Here is a 7,769-nt window from a genome sequence, read left to right on the forward strand (position 1 = left end):
GTGTACTTTAGGCCAAATTAATGACACCTTGAACATTTTTACATTTATTATAGAGACCTAAATTTTTGCAATTTCCACAAAAATTTTATGTAACATTCTATTTCTATTTTGTTTTCTCTTGCTGTACTGTGAGTTTGTGGATATTTTTTCATATGCACTTAGAGATGAGTTTTAAATTCTATTTATGGTGTCGTTCTCCCATAATACTCCATTTGTATATGTTCTGACATGTTTGTTATAAATTCACCTTTATCCCATATAGACTGTGGTACATGAACATCTAGTTTCCTAAGATGACTTTTATATTATGAATTAATATGAAAATTTAGAGGTCATGTGCTAAAAGCCTTGTTAAGTACAGAGTAAAAACTTCCTATAGGTACAAATAAGCCAGTTTGCAGTACATCAGGCCTTCGGTTTACCTCATGTAACACATAGTAAGGAAAACTTGGGCAGATGGAGGTCACCAAATCCCCTGCTATGCACATGCTAGGATGTCACTGAGTTTCATTTACTGGAAATGGATTTTGAAAAGAATACAGTGTAACTAACGAGAGAAAGAGTCTAGGGGTTGCTGATACTTTTGTTGTTGTTTTGTTCTTTTTAAAAAGTTGTTCAAATTACAAAACTGTGATCTAAAGAAAAGTTTGACTGCGGAGCACTTGAGATTTTGTGCATCAATCGCGTGCCCTTTTGAATGGCAAAGATAGGTTTTCACCTTTTTGGTTGTAAGTTCTCACATCTTTGTCTCCACGGTTCACAGCCGTTCCTCGGTTGTCTCGGGTGTTTTTCCTGATGCTCCTAATAGAAGAGGAGGTCAACTCTGAGCTTCTGATTCATTAAGTCTTAATTTTTTTCAGTAGTATTTCTTAGCTGTATAATCTGCTGGTGTATTTTTATACTCAAGGGTAGTTTTATATTTTTAAAGCGTGGTTGGGTTGAAACAGTAAGCTATGTAGTCCTTTCTTTGATTCATCTTCAAGGATGAGACACCCTGTGTGACTCCAGAGGTTCTGTAATCAGAGTGTCTGTCTGACTCCTTTCTGCTTGGTTGTTAAATTGTTTAGCTTTCTTCTAAAATACAAGTCATAAAAGAATAGACACCCCCCTCCCAACACTTTGAATGAGAATAAAAATGTAAAGCAAAGAGTTAGCTTTCTTCCAACTAGGTGGACAAGTACTTTAACAGTTCTTTGGTAATATTCCAAGCTCAGAAGGGGTCCCCGAGCCCCGGGCTTGTGCAAGTAGTCCAGCCTTTTAAACCATGCGTTATTTGCAGTTTCAGAAGGCTTTGCTTCTTCTGTTTAGTTTAACAGATATTCGTTCTTTTCATAAAAGTGCAATATCACTCTTGAAGTCTTAAAAACTATGGTAATTTTTCTTTGTCTGACATTTCTTCTTTGGCAAAAAGAAACCGTTGGAAATTCTAACATGTCAAAGGACACAGCAAGCAAAGATGAAAATCACTCCACTATCAAACAATTAAAAAACGTAGAAACAAATGACTTTCTGAGTTTTTTGGAAGCTTCGTTTAGCCTAAATAACCTTTGAAATTATGAGTGAGAAGTATACCCTGAAACTGAAATCCTAACAGACTGGACTTTTCTCTCCCATTCTTGTATAATGCTCTTAAGTTAAATAACTAATATTTAATGTTTTTATTTCTCTTCCTTTTGGAAAATAAACATCAAAGCACTTAGGTCAGGTTTAAATACATATTACCTGTTGAAGAAAAATTTTTAAATATTTGAAGCAGACCTGTTTTCGTGCAGATTGAGGAATATCTTTTGTATCATCCATATTTATATGTAGCGTGTTCTTCTTTTTTCTTTTTTTAAATACCTGTGTTCCTGTAGTAAAACTGCTGTAATGTAAATACATGTTTTGTTAAAAAGTAACATTTTTTGACATTTCTTTCTAAGGCATTTGCTGCATTTGTACAGTATGTGTCTTGGCTACTTACCTTTCTTTTCTTTAACAATACCAAAGGTAATTAGACTATTTTAAGGACTAATTGCTTGACAGTTTCTAGAATACTTTGATTTTTTTAGAAGAAAAAAAGAAAAAAATCAAACCAGTAAACCTCATTTTTTTCAACTAATAATTTGGGGAAATAAAAACTATTGTTTAAAAAGAAATATATCTATAAATATCTGTAAAATTAAAATTCCGGACCTTGTATGTCAGGTTTGCTCAGTGTAATGTAGGGTTTTTGTTTTTGTTTTTTAAGGCTCAAATACCTCAGAAAATGGGGTTTACTGTGGAAGCACTGCCACAGCCTCTGCAGCTGTGTGGGCTGTCCCTCTGCTGCACACCTACTGGGAGACCTCCACTCAACAGTTCATCACTGCAGACTCAAGTGTGGGACTTGTGTTTTCTTTGTTTCTAATGCACACACATGCACTCTCTGTGCGTGTCCGTGGATACTGTGTAGATGATGTGTGAGTGTGTATATGCATGTGTGAATGTGTGTGTGTGTGCGTGGACGACTAAAGAAGCTGCAGAACCTTTGTAATTCTTTGTGAAAGGGTTAATATTATAAACGTTTGTACTGTCTGAGTGCACAGCTACTGGAATAAACTTAGCCAATCTCAGGAACAAGCATATAATTTGTCCAAGATTTATTTCTTTTCAGAAGTGTAAGTGCAGTTTTTAATTCTGTATATTATTTAATATTTTACCAATAAAATAAACTTCTGACAGAAATGGTTTGTTATAAAAGCTTTCTGTGGAGATTTCTGTACACAAATCCATCCCTCCAGCCCCTGAAGACTGAGCTGTGAATAATGGTTTGGTCCTTGTCATTTTGTGTGTCTCGGTCCTGTCCCGCAGCACGAATGTGTATGAACTCACTGGGCCCCATATTAGTCATTAGCTGTGCCCTAGCACTTTGTAGGGTCCGCTGTGGCAGAGAACAAGGTATCACTTTTTTTTTCAAGCATGAAAACTATACTTCGGATAATTCTCATGTAATCCTGTCTTTACCTTTAAAATTAATCTAAGGGACCTCCATGTCAGAGTCTCTCTTCCTTTTCTAAAAGGCATCATTTATGAGGAAAGGAAAATGTAGCTTACTCCAGATTTCCATGGAGTAAACACAAGTGCTTTGGCCAGTAATCATATTATAAACCAGCATTTTTTAGTAACCAGAACAGGATAATAATTTTAAAAATAATGAAATAAGTCATAGGTTGGTGGTAGCCCTGAGTAGATTCGATTGCTAGCTCTGCCTCCTATTGCTCTGCCCGTGATGCTTCACAAGGACCATCTTTTCCATGAGAAGATTGTTCTATTACAAAGATAATTCCTGAGTAGAAATCTAAAAGGGTCCAGATGACTGAAATTTTATTTTACTCAGCTTTAGTTATGCGCTTAGCTCTTGTGCCAATTTATAAAGTCCCACACACATTTGAGATAGCTGTTACATTTTCATTGGTACATATTTACAGAATCCGTGGATATTTGCAATAGTTCTCAATAAATTCATTTCCATATGTCACACAAATGAGAGATAGTACAAATTCAAATGAACATGTATAACCTCAGCCAGAGCATCTTTCAAAATAGAAGCCCATGACTGGACAATGGTGTATGAAAATAGCAAGCAGAATAAACTTACCAAATTACTACTAGTATTAGGTTTAGGAAGGGCCTTTCTTCATCAGAAATGTTAGGCTCTGGTTTATCTAGCCAATTTTTTTTTAATTGAACATCCCTTATGCTCTTGAATTTCACTGAAATCCTGTCAGAAGCAAGATGGTATCTTGCTATGCTAATATACTTTATCACAACGCTCAAGCCAAAGGCCCTGTCTTGAAGGACAAGTCACTTGATGAAGTAATTTCATAGAATGTTTTAACAATGCCCCCTCCTGTTGTTTCCTGCCATAAATGTCAACAAAACCCCATAGTAGCCCTAAGGGAAGTTCCCAGTGTTCTGTTTTTTAATCTTAATTTGACAGGTAGGCTTTCACAATGCCTAAGGGCGGTGTTTGCCTAAACTTTCTAATGGGCAAAAAGGGAATAAAGTCTTTGGAAACCCACAAGCCCATGTAAAATTGGATAAAGGTGGGGGAAAATCCAAAGAGATGGTCACTCCAAGAAAAATCTACATGCCAGCGTCGTTTCTTCCCGTGTCATACTCTTAGATGACGCCTCCCATCAGACAAAAGCCCCTCAAAATAGTATAAACAGATAGTGCCCAAACTGGTGTTGAGATGTTTATTCTAGAAACCCTTAGAAGAACTGTTTGAACATGACCTTCAGACCAACTGGAATGTCTATGAAGAAGCTGGCTGCTTAAATGCTCTAGGAAGATCCAAAGGTAAAAGGGAAGTAAGGGAAGGGTGTAGGGGCTGGGTTCTGCTGCAGCTTGGGTGAGCCTGTGGTACAGGAGGAGGGTTCCGTTCTGCATTGTCCTTTTAATTTAGCAGCTGAAACTCTGCCAAGATTGCCTAGTGAATGACTTAGTGTGTAGGCAGGGATCGGCAACAGTGGCCAATGAATATCAATGACTTGGACCCAAGTGTTATTGGTTCTGAGGATAAAAGCCTACATGATTTTGATTCATGAGTACTTTTTATGATGCTCAATTCTCTAATTCTAATATTCTCTTTTCAAAATGACCCATGAGTAACTCGGGATGCTGGTTTGTGGAGGTAGCGAAGGTGGATGCATGCCTTGGAAACGGGATGGATATCCATAGCAGGAAATGAGAGGCTGTCTTTCTTTTTTTTCTCTTTTCCTTTACTGCTTTAACTTCTTTTTCTGCCTTTTCTCTTTATATTATAGTTTTTCCTATATTCATTTGCTCTCTTTCTCTTTGTTTTTCTGCCTCAAACCAGTTTTGTTTCCTGAACCAATTTGTTCAGTATTTGATGGTTAAACTCCACTAATAAAGGGAAGGAGACAATGTTGCACAGTAGTGGCCAGCAAAATAAAGAATACTAAATTATAAACAGAAATACCTTAGTGTTCTGCTCATTCTGAATTTTTAACTTGGTGTCGTCAATGTGGAAGGTAAGGAGGGGTACTAAGAAAAAGAGCACTAAGGTGTAAAAAAAATCATCTGAAATTAAAATTTTACTAAAGATGATTTTGAAATTTAAAATCTTGAAAGTTTTAAGTTATTCAATGGGCTTTCTAGAAGACCTTTTACTTAGTTTTAATGAATGTGGGTTTTTAAGAATTACCTTTGAAGTCCCCTTTCTAGTTTATGAAATTACTTATCATTGAGTTCCTATCCCTAAACTCATTTTGTTTATTCTTTTATCTCAAGACTTGAATTCCAATGCTTATGTTTGGATGTCTTACTCCTTTCTCTGTAAAAACCTTGAACCTAACCTGTTAAAAATGTAGGAATTCATCAAAAGCGATGGCTCTGAGACCCAGATGTTGCAGCAGTATAAATTGCAACCAGGGCATTGTGGGTAATCCTCACAGGTGTTAAAACTTCTCTACCAAGTTCTCATCTTGCTGTTAGTTTTAAAGCATAAAGTGTACCAGTATCCACCTCCATCTGTTTGCATTGTGAAGTGAGCGATATATTTATCATCCAAGTCAGCCTCCTGTTATCTCTTCCTAGGAATGAGGCATCTACTGCCACTTGGATCCTCATGGCTTTGATCTGGAAATTGCTGCCATATTCCAGGAGGGCTGCTGGAGCCTTGCCTACCACTGCGTCCTCCTTGTCTTTTACAATCTAAGTAAGTAACCTCATTTTTGGCTTTCAAAGAGCCTATTCTTTTTTGACACCTCCCTGCACTCTTTACTTATTTATTTATATCAGATTGCAATCTGCATGCATATCACTGTCATTTGCTAATACAGGGAAGAAGGGGGAAAACTGGGACACATATGAGTCATGTTTTTCCAAACACTCAGCCAAATTGCCTTTTGATCATCCCGACAAATGGTAGTTTGGTTATACCATAACACCAATGTATTTTCCAAGCTACAAGCACACGCCCAAAGTTTTCTACTTTCTCCTTTAATGTTTTGACAAGACTGATTACAGCTGAGTAAAGGATAACTTGGTCATACAAGAAGCATAAAAAGAAAAACATCTTCCACACGTAGAAAGGGAAAAGGGGATCCCCCCAGAAGAATTCAAGTCACTTTCCTAGTAGAGAATGTATCCTTTCTCAATTCTCTATAGTAAGCATGCACTCCACAGAAAAATACCTGTTAATTTCTTATTTTTACTTGAGATTCTAATATGTATATGATATCAGTTTAAACTATAGCATGCTAGAAAACAAACCTCTTCTCCCTTAATTATACACTAGTATACTTTACTTTGTAAAATGTATTCAATATCTGCATGAAAGACTCTCCACGCTGTGCAATATGTCTTAGTTTTAGTAAATGCTCATTTTTGCTAACATATTTTAATTCTTGCTAACTCATCCTAGTCCCTATCTTCTTATTTATAAAGAACACTAAAGACAATATATTGATAAAATGTGATAACTTTGGTACTGTATAGAAATTCTTTTACATGTCTTTTAGACTGTCTTAATGATATTGTTTATTTTTATTTTTTGTGAACAATATGTCTTATGAATGTAAAGATGTTCTGAATGGATAAACTATATTATATTTCTATTATCTATGACTTAGATAAATCATGGCACAAGTATCCTATACAAATAAAACCACTTAAAACACCCCCTAAAATGAAGAAGATAATGAAGGACACATATTTTCCTTTCTGAAATTATATTTCATATTGATATCAAATACCTTGTTAGCCACATTTTCAATGTGTTCATAACTCAATTAGGATAATTAGTCACTATAAACACATTCCTAAGTAGCAATACTAGTATCTCATGCATTTCGGCCCACTGAGGACCGTATACCAGCAGTGGCATTCTGCCATTCTGCTGAAGGACGGAGAGCATCATCCATCAGTCACAAGGACAGGGGTAGGGCGTAACTACCATCACCTATGTACTGCTACCTCATTTAAAACATGTAGACTGTGCTTCCTGCTTACCTGCTGTTTGTTCTGCAGTTTTCTGTGGGCTGAGTTATAAATTATCCTTGTATTTCTCTGAAGCAGACCTTTTTCTACTTTTCCTATTTTTTAAGTCAGATTTATTTTCACTGTTTGGGGAACCATGTAAATCATAAATGCAGTTGTTTAGGGGGGGTTGACCTAACACCTGTTTTTCTCCTCTAAAATTTCCTTGATCTATGAGATCTGAATTAATTCCATTTATCCAGACGATTGCTGCCACACTGCATAATAAAAGTAATCTGTAGAAACAAGGACAGCTACATCATTGACTGTCTGAATGACGGGAGAAATGAATGACTGAACCCACCTCATCCATCCCAGTGTACAAAACAGGTCTGATTTATATGTAGAAAAACCTAATCGTGACACAGCAAGGCCTTCTGATATCAGACTGTAAGTAAAGTAGACCCAGGAAAAGTGTAAATGTGAAAGTCATCCTTGATCATCTGACTTACTGATACTGAACAAAGAGTATCCAGATATGAAAATACACACATTTGAAAACGTAATTTTAATTTTAACCCACTTTTAGCCTAAATTCAAGATGAAAGAAATAAAATGCCATCATCCTTTGAAAATCAGATTGCTGCTTTTTTTAAAAATATTTTTTATGGTCTATTTAACTTTATTTTATGTGCATTGGTGTGAAGGTGTCAGATCCCCTGCAACTGGATCTTCAGACAGTGTTGAGCCATCATGTGGGTGCTGGGAATTGAACCAGGGTCCTCTGGAAGAACAGTCAGTGC

Source organism: Chionomys nivalis, chromosome 2 (genome assembly GCF_950005125.1).
Source record: "Chionomys nivalis chromosome 2, mChiNiv1.1, whole genome shotgun sequence".
Lineage (NCBI taxonomy): Eukaryota > Metazoa > Chordata > Mammalia > Rodentia > Cricetidae > Chionomys > Chionomys nivalis.